The sequence below is a fragment of the Antechinus flavipes genome, chromosome 2 (assembly GCF_016432865.1).
Source record: "Antechinus flavipes isolate AdamAnt ecotype Samford, QLD, Australia chromosome 2, AdamAnt_v2, whole genome shotgun sequence".
NCBI lineage: Eukaryota > Metazoa > Chordata > Mammalia > Dasyuromorphia > Dasyuridae > Antechinus > Antechinus flavipes.
Genome location: NC_067399.1, coordinates 552,916,717 through 552,930,550, shown reverse-complemented (window position 1 = coordinate 552,930,550; position 13,834 = coordinate 552,916,717). Strand labels below are relative to the sequence as shown.

At 34.2% G+C, this 13,834-nt stretch overlaps 1 protein-coding gene across 1 annotated transcript in view; it reads right to left on the bottom strand.

Moving 5' to 3' along the window:
• ADAMTS17 (ADAM metallopeptidase with thrombospondin type 1 motif 17) overlaps positions 1–13,834 on the bottom strand; it is a 507,844-nt gene that overhangs the window by 220,506 nt on the left and 273,504 nt on the right. The gene's annotated exons all lie outside the window — the stretch shown is intronic.

Sequence of the window (13,834 nt, the reverse complement as noted above, 5' to 3'; positions counted from 1 at the left end):
TTTTTAGTCTCCCAAATTACTCAAAGGAAGTCAGAAAAATTCTAATGTTGACCTATGTCCATATGGATAAAGCATACAGATGCTCGATATGCTCCTAAATTGTCTAAGGAAAAAGTCACAGATAAAATTCATTCAATACATCAAAATCAAGCATGACTAATTTAAGACATTAGTGAAAGAAGCTAATTTTCTAATGTATAGCCAGGGTGATTGATAGATTGTCAAGCCAACACTCTTAAGAAAGAATAAGAATCAAAGTCCCTTGCACAAAACAATCCTGTAAGTTTCAAAAGAATTTACCCCAACTCTTAAGTTTGAATATATTTGTGTGTTCTAATGGAGTTCTTTTTAAAAAATGTATTTAAAGATTTGAGTTCCAAATTCTATTCCTCCCTTTCTCTATTCTTTCCTCCTTTTTTCCCCTTCTTGAAGTGGGAACCAATCAGATATAGGGTGTACTTGTTCAATTATATAAAATATTTCCAAATTAATCATTTTGTTAAAAAAAATTGAATAAAAGAAAAAATAAGATAAGGAAAGTTTAAAAAAAATAGCATGCTTCAGTCTGTATGTAATTGATAGCAATAGTCTTGGAAGTGGATAGTCTGTTTCATCATTAGTCCTTTGAAATTGTCTTAGATCATTGTATTTCTAAGATTAGTTAAGTCACTCACAATTCTTGCATCAAACAATATTGCTTTTACTATGGATTCTGTTCATGTCACCATGCATGAGTTCATGTTTTTCCAGGTTTTTCTGTATTCATCTTGCTTATCATTTCTTATGGCATAATGATATTCCATTACAATCATATACCATAGCTTGTTTAACCATTCTCCAATTGATGAGCATCCCTTTGTTTTCCAATTCTTAACCACCACAAAAAGAGCTGCTATAAATATTTTTGTATAAATAATACAAAAATTTGGATATCTTTGGGATACACCCAGCAGTGCTATTGCAGGATCAAAGTGTATGCACAGTTTTATAGCCCTTTGGGCTTAGTCAGTGGAGAACTTTGAATAATTTTAAAGATGCGCACTATTGCATAAGAATGGAATTGCAACTCTTGTTTTTCAAAAGCCAAAAATACTAAGTTATAGGGACCAAAATAGGAGGAAAAGTTGAGCAATAGAGGGTAAAAAGAGTGAGAGATACTTAGATCTATTCCATTTGTCAGAAGGGTTTATAATGATAATTTTTAAAGAAGTTGAATATTTAAATGGAATATTTTATATGTCATATATATATTTTCTATTATTGTTCACATATCAAATTACAATAAAAAGATGAGAGTCTCACTTTCAGTGTCAGGTGGTCTTGTAAAGATTTAAGGTAACTCCTGAAGGAGTTTGTTCAACATATATTAACTTTATAATATAATGTGCACTTATGTATGTGTACATACAGATATGTTAAAGAAATTGAGAACAGTCAAGTAATACTTATGTATATTTATGTGGCTCTAGGACAGGTCAAAACAGATAAGAAAAAGGTTGTGTTAAATAGTTCATTCATTGATGATGCTCTGTATGAAAAAGCAAAGGATCAGAAAAATTAAGCAACCTGCCAAAGAATCAGTAAATAGCAGAACCTCTGAATTGGTAGCTATGATCAGACTTCAAATCCTAATTATTATACCACCTGCATGATCTTGGGACTATCACTTAACCTTTTGAAGTAAATGAAAATAAACATAAAATGAATGTAATAACAGCACTTACCTCACAAAGTTTTGTGAGAATGAAATGTACAGTGTTTTGCAAACCTGAAAATGTTAGATAAATGTGAGCTTCTATCTGGATTATTTTCTGATTTCAAGTTTCATTCTCTTTCATCTATGCCAAGATACCTTCTTAAGCTAATTGCTGTGGGTATCTTTGGTCTCATAAGGATGGCACAGACACAAGTAAGTGAAAGAAATTAGAGAGATATAATATGGAATGATAGTAGGTCAGAATTCACATAATTGTACAGTGGGCAGTTCAGAGGAACAAATGATTACTATCAGTCTCCAAGGCAGATTTCTTGGAGATGATAGTATTTGAGCTGGGTATCAAGGGATAGGAATTTGGAAAGATATAACTAGAAGAATATGTACTTCAGCAACAGGAAAAATATGAACAAAAGCTTGTAGTTTAGCTACAGATTGATTAGCAAATAATATGGAATGTATGACCTTCAAATGGTGGAGAATAGTGGGACACAGGCTTGATTTGGTAGGTAATGTGAAAGCTGGATATAATTAAGCATTTCTGAGCAATGAGAACAAGAATCAATTATCCTAACTCTCCTTTATCCCATATATTTAATCAGTTGTCATATTTTATTGTTCCTACTTCTACAACATTTATCACATTTGGTCTCTTCTCTCCACTCAAACAGTTACCACCTTATTCACAGCCATCATCACTTCTAACTTAGATTAATGCAAGAGCTTCCCAATAGTCCCATTGCTTCAAATCTCTTGCTCTTCTAGCTCTTATTATACATTGCTGGCAAAGTAATTTTCCTTAAACATTAGTCTGACCAAATGACTCCCGTATTCAATAAGTTCCAGTTACTTGCTATTGCTTCTCGAATCAAATGTAAACTCTTCTCTCTTACTATTTAATATACTCCACAACTGCTCCAATCTACATTTCAACTTTATTATAACAAGGTACCCACCTTGTACTCTATTGTCCAGTCAAACTTAAATTATAGTCCTATCTCTTTGCCTCTGCACTGGTCACTCCCACATGCCTAGAATATCTTTTCTTCTTGGTGTACTTCAGAGTGTCTTTCTTCCTTGAAGACTCAGTTCAAGCACCATCCTCTAAATGAGGCTTTTCTGGATCTCCCTAACTCCTAATACTTTCTTTCACAAACACACACATATGTATTTACTTAATTTATATATTACATATTTATACATTGTATTTATTTTTTCTACATGTACATATGTGTATACTTGTCTCTCCTATGAGAATGTAAGCTCCTTATGAATGGGAATATTTTTATTTTTTATGTTTGTATTTCTAATATTCAACAGTGTCTAGCACACAGTAGTAGATATTAATAAATCCTTGTTGTTTCTATGATTTATCAACATAGATATATTGAAGAATGACGAATGTGGCAATGGGGTACAGACTGATATGGCAATAAGGAAGAAGAAAAAAGAGCAGTTAGGAAGTTATTGTATTTCAGATGAGATAAAAAGGGTCAAAACTAGAATCACAGCAATGGGAATGGGGAGAACAAAAATTCAAGAAAAAAGTAGCACTTTGGAAAACTAAGCAAGACTAAGCAAGACTAAGTCTAAGCAAGACTTAGAGGGGAGATACAGGAAAAGATTTCAAGGCAAATAGGATGACATTGATGTATACAGGAAAGTCCGGAAGAGGAACAAGTGAGGCGAGGGAGAAGATTGTTAGTTAATTTTGTACTGGGTTTAAGATACCAATACACTAAGATAGAGAGATTTAAGAAGTAATTGGAAATGCTGATCTGGAACTCTTCCAAAAAGTTGGAACTAAAGATATAAATGTGGGAGTCATCTTTATAGATGGAATAATTGGTAGTAGTATTTGATGAGGTAGCAAGAAAAAGAACATGAAAACAGCATGTGGGTTTTATCATAATATCTTTTATTAATGGTACTTACCTTTAAATATTTTATGTTATTAGTAAAGAGGAACAAGAATAGAAAAAGAAGAAAACCTGATTACAGCATGTGCAATCAAGTTCTAGTTATGCTGCTTACTTTGCTTATATATGCTTGGAGCAAAGCTTTTATGTGGCTAATGACAAGAGTTTCTATAGCTGAAAAAGAGGTCTATCATAGAAGCCAACATTACTGTGTTGTTCTGAGTAATAATAATAATAAAAAAAATGAGTATACTTGCTTCAATATAATATGTTCCAGGGCTGCTGAATAACACTACAGCTTCCACAGGAAAAGGAAACACACAAAAACTGTGTAGTAATGAGGCCATATGGTGGTGATCTCAACAGAGTTCCACAGGAAGCAAACAGTTCATTGAGATCTCCAGAAATACAAGCCAGATGAAGTGATGAATATTTTTATATAATGTTCTCTTCTGTGATTTTCCAAGTCTAGAAGTTATTCTTTAGTAATGATACTTCAAGTTTCTATATATGGTCTATTTTAGCATAAGATTCGTTGAGTTATTCTTTGAAATAAATTAATTAAAGATATCTATATCTATATATTTATGTCCTATATCTATATCTATATATAGCCCATGACATTGAGTGCAGTTCCTCTGCAACTGAGGGCAGTTCCAGCATGATAATATAGTCTCTTGGCTCCCAAAACAATAATACTGGAAGGAACATGGAGGTTCCATACATACCATAACATGCTGGTATGCTCAGGAGGCAGGAGGAGCAGGGCAGTGGTGTTAGCAGCAACTGAGAAAATACTAGAACCCTAGGCTACAGCCAGAGTCCTAGATGGCAGAGGGCACAGGATGATAGCTTCTATCTTCATCTACTTCCAAAGGAATCCTAGACAGCATGAGTTGGTGGAATAGGATAAAAGTTGCATTTCTTCTCAGAAAGTGAGTTGAGTCAAAAAGAGAAAATCTGACTGGGCGGGACTGACTTGTTTCTTTGTAACTAGAAGCCCCCTTTGCTCCTTTGAAGAAATAGTGGGGTGGGATAATTAGGTTGCAGATTGGAGATGTACTCCTTAGGGGAAAAATGTGTTGGGTATTCCTTTTTTCCCCCCACTCAATCATGCCTTCTAGAACCAATTATTGATGAATTCCATCAATGTAACATTGTATTTCTATTATTTCACATCATATACATGTGTATATATGTAATTGTGCATATATTTATAATTTATGCGTGATATATCTGTAGAATATATGTACATATATCACATATATATTATATGTATTCATTATATTGTATTATGTATTTGTTTATAGAATATGTGTGTGAGTATATGTATTTATCCCATCAGGGCAAAGGAACTTTTTCCTTAGTACTCAGTGATACACAATGATTTTGAACCACGAGGAGAAGAAAGTGGGTTTACTAGCCACAGAATATGGCAAGTAACAATAATTGGATCCTTGGATCTTAGGTCAGTCAGAGCAAGGATTCACAGTAGTAGATACTGGGAGAGTCCTGGGGAGTACTGGAGCAAGAAATCTACTTCAATCTTCCATTCTTTCCATCACAGTCCTTGAACAGAACTATGAATATCAAGGAATAGATACCAAGGTTAGGAATGTCAGTGATAATAGGAGCTGGGACTGAAGCACGGTGAAGAAAAATTCTACTTCCAGGTAACATACAGCACTTTCAATTCAATATTTTTTTCTACCATAATTCCCCCTATATGACAGGAGCCAAGACTTCTTATGACTATAGTAGAGGGAATATTTTTAAATTTCATCCCATTTATTAAAAATCTTAAATGTTTCTAGGGAATAGTGATAATCAGTCAATATATATTTATGATTTGCTTTGTTTCAGTGTTGGGATTACAACAAGAAGCCAAAGACAATCTTTTCCCTGAAGAAGGTAATAGTATAATGTGAGAGAAAACAAACAAACACATATGGGCAGACAAGCTATATACAGTATAAATAGGAAGTAAAAGAGGAAAGCACTAGAATCAAGGGGAGTTGGCAAAGGCTTCCTGTAGAAGATGGGATTTTATTTAACTTGGAAAATAGCCAGGGAAGTCAATAGGGGAGAGGAAAGGGAATATTCCAGGCATAAGAGACCACTAGAGAAATTGCCCAGAGTCTATATGGAGTGCCTTGTTCTTGGAATGGCAAGGAGACTGTTGTGACTGGATTGAAGAGTATACAATAGGTCATGGAGAATAAAGAGTAGAAGACTGGAAAGGTAAAAGGTATGTAGGTTAGAAAGCCTTTGAATATCAAATAGAATTTTGTGTTTGATCCTGGATGCAGTAGGGAGCCACTAGAGTTTATTGAGTTGGAGAGTTGAATCTGTGCTTCAGGAAATAGAGGAATGATACATTATGGGGGAGGAGAGAATATAATTCGTACATGGAGAGAAGTCACAAAAGCTGCTACATTAGGTTTTTTTTAAAAAAATTATTTATACAGAGACTCTCTATGGAGTATATACAAAGAAGAGACAGAGAGAGAGAGAGAGAGAGAGAGAGAGAGAGAGAAGAGAGAGAGAGGAAGAAGGAGGAGGAAGAGGAAGAAGAAGAGGAGGAGGAGGGAAAGGAAGAAGGGAGAGGGAGAGGGAGAGAGGAAGAGAGGAAGAGAAGGAGAGAGAAAGAGAGGGAAAGAGAGGGAGGGAGGGAGGAAAGGAAGGAGAGAGAGAGAGAGAGAGAGAGAGAGAGAGAGAGAGAGGAGAGGGAGAGAGATTTCTAACAGAACCTTATGTCGGAGGTATCTTCATAACATGAAAACCTGAGTACACTTTTAAGACTTCTCAGGTTCATTGTCCCCAAACAGGTAGAATTTGAGAACTTTTGTTTCTGGATTTCCCCCAAGTACCTCTGTTTTCCCTGACAAGTACTATAGTATTTGTAGGATATCAACAAGGGTAGAAACTGGTATTTTCTCCTCTCTGTTGCTTTCTGTTCCCTCTAGTACCTCTCAATCACAGCTTATGGTGGTCATCATTATGCCGCTGCAGGCCTTCTTCATTGAACTTGATGACTCCAAGATCAACTTCCATTATGCTTCAGAGGATGGAAATTGCTATACTTCTTGGGGAAATTAGTTATCTGTCAGCTAATCCATTTATAAAACACCATCACAGTGTTTTGCCTGATTAAAACTGAAAAACAGTTTTTAAAAAGAGGCAACTTTTGTGCCAAAGTGCCTAGACACTTACGAAATCTCACTCATGGATGCCCAGGTCCTACAGCCCCTGGAGCAATGTTTCTTTCTTAAATTGCTCAAACTATCTCCATCTTCTACTACCACCTAACTTATAGTGAATTTATGTGTCTCATATTTTGTCTTCATTGGATAGTACAAATGCCCAGTGGGTAGCTAGGTGGTGCAGTGAATAGAGTGCAAAGGTCTAGAGTTAGAAAAATCTGAGTTTAAATCCATTCTCAGACACTAACTAGCTATAGGAGTTTAGACAATCACTTAAACTTGTTTGCCTCAGTTTCCTGCTTTGCAAAATTAGGTGGGGAAGGTTAGTTGCTGTCCTTCATTCTCAAAGAGGATCAATACGATATCCCTATATTAGAGTCAAGTCACAATTTGTCTGACTGTAGCTGATTACACCAATACAAGCTTGGAGTACTCTGCCATAGGTTGGACACAGATAGTCCCTAAGAACATTTGGGGTGGCAACTTCACGCATCTCAAATTTCTTCTGAGCTAATTCAATTCTGCTTTGCTCAGAGCCCAGTACCTTCTCTGGCTAGGAAAAGAAATGGCAAAGTACTCCACTATCTTTGCCAAGAAAACACTAAATGGAGTCACAAAGAGTCAGACATGATTGAAATGACTGGATAATAAATGTGCCTAAGGGATATGTAATTTCATCGCACTCTACTTGAATGATCTGTGATTTCATCAGTGTAGAGACCTACTGGTATGGGAATTTCCCTCAATCAGTCATTCTGCCTCCACTGACACAGATTCCAACATGTCAGTGATTTCATAGATAAGTCTGAGGGAACTGCCTAAACCTTATAGAGGTTAAACGACCTACTCCATAGCAAGTGTTAGAGGAAGGATTTGAGCCCAGGATGTTTAGCTGTAAGTCCAGCTTAATTCACAATGCCATATTGCCTGTATTTTACACAGTAGTGCCCAACAAATATTTATTGAATCTGTAACTTGAAAGGTTTTTTATCTAGGATAAGTTTAAATACCATCTAAGATCAGGCTAATGAGGAAGTAAAGGGATAACAAAATGGTAATTAGAGAAAATGGAACTAATAATATTTCTCTTAATGGTTGAGTTTAGTAGGACTCAGAGAAAGCCTCTATGTACTCCCTTTTTCTCTGATTTTCTTTAACTGTTTTTTCAGTTGTATCTGATTGTAGTTATTGAATGACTTATAAATCTGCATTGTACTCACTTCACTAGAGTTCTGAGCTCAAAAAAGAACTCTGTTATATATAAATTCAAGGTTTTTTAACTTTTATTTAGTACTTGATGGTAATTGAATAAAAAGTTTATTTTTACTATTTTTCTTGAGTTTTGTACAGAAGTCATTATTATGTGGGAGCATGCTAGTCTCTATATTATGCATCTACTTAATGTCAGTGTATTTGGATTAGAGTTTTGATTCAAAACAATAATGAAAGATAATGGTTATGTAAAAACCCTCAAAAATGTGTTGCTGATCAACAAGCCAAAAAGCAGATTAAAAATAAAAGCCAAGAAATGGATGAAAAAGATACTAATCCAAGTTTTCCACAAATACAACTCCAATTTGAAAGCCTTCCCTTCAGCAGACGTGCCAACTTAAAAAGCAAACTTGGTGCTCTGCACGATCTGCTGGAGCTCTCTGCATTCATGTCACTGATACAGAGACCCTGCCTTCACACGCAGTGTGCTGTGAGAGTAGAGGGGTCCAGGCATTTTGCTCAGGAAAGAGAGTCAAGAGGTCATGGATGCAAAAGAGGTCAGCTTGCAAAAAACATAGATGGCTCTGTGGATGGAGTCTGCCATAAAGTTTCAAACACTTTTGGAAAATTGGGATGATCGGCTGCCAAAATACAACAACGTCAGGAGAGGATACAGATGCTTGGAAAGAAGCTGAATATGAGAGAGTCAAGACAGCTCTCAAAACTGGCATCAGTGTGAGTCTACTACTGTACAACACTGTCTGAAAGAGATTGTGTGTAATTTCAGGTTGAATCTAGTTCCCTCAAGTCTTGCCAAATTTACCTAGGTCTTTTTTTTCCCCCTTTTCCTTTTCTTTTCTTGCCTGTTAGAAAAAAGGGGGCAATTTAACTTGAAAGCAAAAAATAAATAAATAAATAAATAAATTGTCCTGGCTAGATCTAAAGAATGATCCTGATTATAACTAATGTAAATCTCAATGAAATCAGGGTAAGACAGAGAGGCTTATGAATGACAGAATGGCAATGATTAGAATTAAGAAAAGTTGAAGAAGGTATACATAGGCTAATTCATCGAAACTTTTTTTCTTTTCCTTGAAAGAGACACCTGGAAAATCGTAAATCCTGAGAGTGCTTTGGGTGATGGTGAATGAAAAATAAAGGTCATATTAAATAAAAGAACATGAAAAGGAGAAATGGGAACAGAACTCCAATATATGTTTATAGTCTTTACCTCCAGTTACCAATTTTTTTTTAATGAAATACCACATGTTTAAGGCAATAATAAAATAGATGAGAGTTCAGAAGATAACTTTTCCTTAGTCCTATATTCTAGGTTGCTTAAAATAACTGTATTCCTGCTTCAGGAATTGAGTTTTATTTTTTTCAAAACAAAACTAAAAAAAGAAAAACAGTCTAAATCTTCCTTTCACAATCTTGAAGAAGTCAGACTTCAATCAACTAGTAAAGCTGAACAATACCATTTCTAGCCACTCTTTTCTTTTCTATGTGGGATTCCTTATATTGAAATAAAAAGACTGAGAAAAGCCATAATTAGGTTAGATGGCATTGATTTATACATTGATACTATGTTGCTTTTTAACTGAAAGACTCTAAGCCCTCTGTTAACCACAATAAAAAGAAATTGACAAAGTATCTTAGACACTCAAAACACCCCTTATACATCCTTCTTCATTAGTAACATCATGGTCAGACAATCATGAGAGCATACACACTTAATGATTTGTGAACCTTTAATTCATCTGACATAATTACTAGATTTAATTAATTCCAGAGAAATGTTTCAAAGTAGCTTTGTTATTTTTTTAAAGCATGAAAACAGGAAGAAGATGTAATAATAATAAAAAAAAGATTGAGTAGGATTATTTTCCTAAAGTGTATTTCCTTTTTCTAACAAATATTTACTGTCTGATGTTTTTTACTTTTATATTTGGGCTTTTTTTTGGGGGGGAGGGAGGGTAATGCTTTATTGAATTAAAAATACCACATTACCATTGGCTAAAAGAAGAGACAGCTATATTTGCCAATAACTTCTGGAAGTGATACCAGCTACATATGCCAATTTTTTTTTTTGGTTCATATTTTTTAGACAGCTTAGAGACTTACAATACAAGCATTCTGCAGATGAGATGAGAGAGATACAATGGGGAGAAGCTAAAGTGCTATAAAAATTAAAGCTGTTTGGTGTTAATTTTTATACATAGTACAGTTAGTGCCATGAAAATAGTTTAACCTAGCAGCAAGCTGTCTCATTTCTCTTCTCAAAGATCACAGAAAAATTTTCCAAAACTGTTTTCCAAATACTTAAATGAAGAAATAGCTTTTATTTAGGATTGGACTTTGAAAAGTCATTCACTAATCCCTTATGCCAAAAGAATGCCCACAAATTTAAGACCAACTCAGAAAGATTTCTGGATATTATACATTAGCATCAGAAACACTCATAGCAAGTTGTCATTTCCTACTGTGGGTGGCAGATACAGAAATGCCACTTCCTTATCCTACCTAATAAAAGATGTGAGAATGGTGTAGTGGAAAGAATGTTGACTGGATTTGAAATAGGAGGACTTAGATCTGAATTCTGGCTCTACCATTTATTATCTAGATGAGTTGCAAGTCATTGGGAGGGGTGGGGCAAATACCTTTATTTCTTGAGCTTCAGGTGTCTTCTTTTTAAATTGGACAAGATCATCTCAAAGACTTATATCAGCCCTAAAAGCTAAGATCCAATTTGGAAGCCAATGGAAGAATAGTAATGATTAGAAACTATATTTTATCTAGATTTCTTTTTAAGGCTTTAATCTCCTTTCCTCACTCTAAAAAATGAATAAAATAACAATATTACCTCTACTGTAGTCATGGTGGTCTATAGTTGCACTAATGGATCCTGAAAATACAATCTACCCAGATTCTTTTCTCATTGTTTTCATGTTCTCTATTAACAGGTTTCCAAATCCAAAATAAATAAAACAGAAAATGTTAAAGTTATAGTAGATTCCCAGCATCAGCATGTGTTCAACAGTTTTATTCCTTTGGCAGTTTTGAAACCCTATTATAATTTATTATTATTTTCTTTTTTATAATAGGTTTAAAGTTCCAGAAATTTTTAAGGAAAAAAGAAAAAAAATCACCAAAAAGCAATTTCTTCAATAATATTTAAGTTATATTCCAAAATAGACTTAAATGATTATCATGTAGGATCAGAAATCTGGTTTGCCACAAAACCAAAAGTTGAGATTTATCAATTGAAGACTTCATCAAAACAGTTTTTGATTTAGCCTAAACATCTGAGTAACTTTGAAGTAGATTAGAATGCCTGTATTTGAGTTTTGACAAAGGGACTTCATGGCCCCAAGATCAATGATTCTTAACATTTCAGGATTTTGACACTCAACTTCTTTCTTCCCTTTAACAAAAGTTTATACAATATCTACATAAACAATGTTTTTTTTAATTATTGAATTAAAACATTTTTGAGAATTTTGTTGAGAATTCATATTGTACTATGAAATAATTATATAACTAGGAATCTGTTGTAGAGAACTAGTACATAAAATCAAGACAAATTTGCCTTGTTTTTAGATACATAATATAACACATTGAATGTATTATTCCCATGTAACACTTGCTCTTTATTTTTTATTATTATATTAAGCATTTCAAAAAATGGAATTGAATCCTGAGAGTACCAAAATATCTGAGTTCACAGCCAATTAATCACAAGTTCATCTATTCTTAGTTTTCAAGAGTCCTTATAGAACTTACATGAAATCTATTGATAGTACTTGGTATACAGGGTACAATTGGTTCAAATCAATGAATTTGGGTTTATTCTGGAACCTCTCAGGATGCCCTTGGGGAATATATATTTGATAGTACTGAAAAAAATCACCAATCTTCTCTAGTGTCCAAGGGAATTTAACAAGTTGGCATGATAATGTTGAATACATATGAGTTACTTGATTTGATTTCAGGACCACTTTAGTGAAAATCGTTATATTTCAGATCTATAACTCTTCAGGAGTTTTGCTTGCCTGAGTTTTACACATGACAGAATAAAAAGTCCTCAGTTGAATAGGGTCTAAAGTTCGCTTATTCTAGTGGTGATAAGTACAACACAAATAATGAAGGTTAACCAAATTCAGAAATGTAAAGCCACAAAAATGAACACAAATAGTGTCAATGAAACAGTATAATTTGGGAAATGAAACACTAAGTATTTGTGTTTCATGTAAATTAGTTTATTCTTGTAGAAATTCATATTCAAATATTCAGAAATAATCAAAATATGGTTTACCTTTTCCCCCCTTAAAATTAGTGGGACAATTTTGAGGTCATTAATGTGAAAATTTTCTTCTTCTTTTTCTTCTTTCTTCCCTTGCCTTCTCATACATTAACTCTTTTGAAATTTCTTAATGGAAAGATAACTGGTCTCATAATGAAGCAATCTAACCTCTGTTCTTATGTTCACCACTGAACCAGGGACAAAGTTGTTATAACATCAAATGTAAGTAATTTAACTCAGTCTTGCAAATAAGGACTCCCTCACTTCTCTGAGCAAGTAATAATTCATGCTGGGCCCAGAGAAGAAAATGCTGATTTCATTCATTTTATTACCTGTGAAACTCTCAAGGAAAGCGTAAGTAGGAAAAAATGTTTTGTTTTTCCTGGTGACCTACATGAATAAATGTTCCTCCCTTTGACTTCCATAGCAACTTACAAAATGGAAGAATCTTTTTCAATATACACACAGTATTTTGAGCTCCTTGGAAGAAAGGTGCTAAATAGATTGAAATGATTTTCTATTGGCCTCTACTACTAATAGAAGAGAGAAATATACCATCTAACCTTTTCTTCTTCTCACCTCTCTGTCCTAGTTTCATTCAAGATGATTATGCTTCTTCATCTGTCCAATCTATGCTAACCCAACCAGCTTCTTGAGGAGAGAATCATTGGGATTACATTGTGAGTAGCTCCCCTCACTCAGCTCCTGTCTCTTATCTTAGGCCATGAAGTATTTGGGAGACTCATTCTACTAGCTTAACATGCATAGACATCTCATCTAGGCAAATTTGGGAAGTAGGCAAAATTTCTTTTCAATGATGTTTCTTTTTTTAGCTTTTTTCCTACAATTAGCTGCTTTAGTCCCTTATAGTAACCCACATAGTGATATCTGGATTGGGCTTGGAAAGAAGGGAGGAACATCAACAAACATATATGAGAGAGGGTAGAATCTTTTCCAATGATAGAGAAAAGCATGAGACAAAGAACTGAGATGAGAGAACAAAAACATTCAAAGTCCAGTTTACCTAAACAAAGTTTGTAAAAAGGAATAGTAAGAAATAAAGCTGAAAAGATAGATTAGAATAAGATTTTAGGGACCTTATACTTATAGACATTTTTGCTTTATTTGGTGGGGAATGAAGAGACACTTAAAGGTCCTTGTGATTTGGCAAATCTATTGATTTTGATTATTTTTTAAAATCCACTTTGGAAACCATTCAGCTTACTCAGGACTTATTCTTTGCTTAAATCTCAAATTTATTTCCTGGGGTTTTTGTTAGATATTTATTAAGAATCAGGTAGTAATGATATGATCAAAGTGGTTTCTTAGGAAGCATAATTGGCCAGTAGTTTGAGGGAAAAGATTAGAATCAGGAAAAACAGTAAAGCTGTTGGTTTAGGCAAAGTGAAATTTGATCCTGAACTAAGACAGTTCGAATAGGAGTAGAAGAGAGAATAGATGGAAGATATATATGGGGATAGCA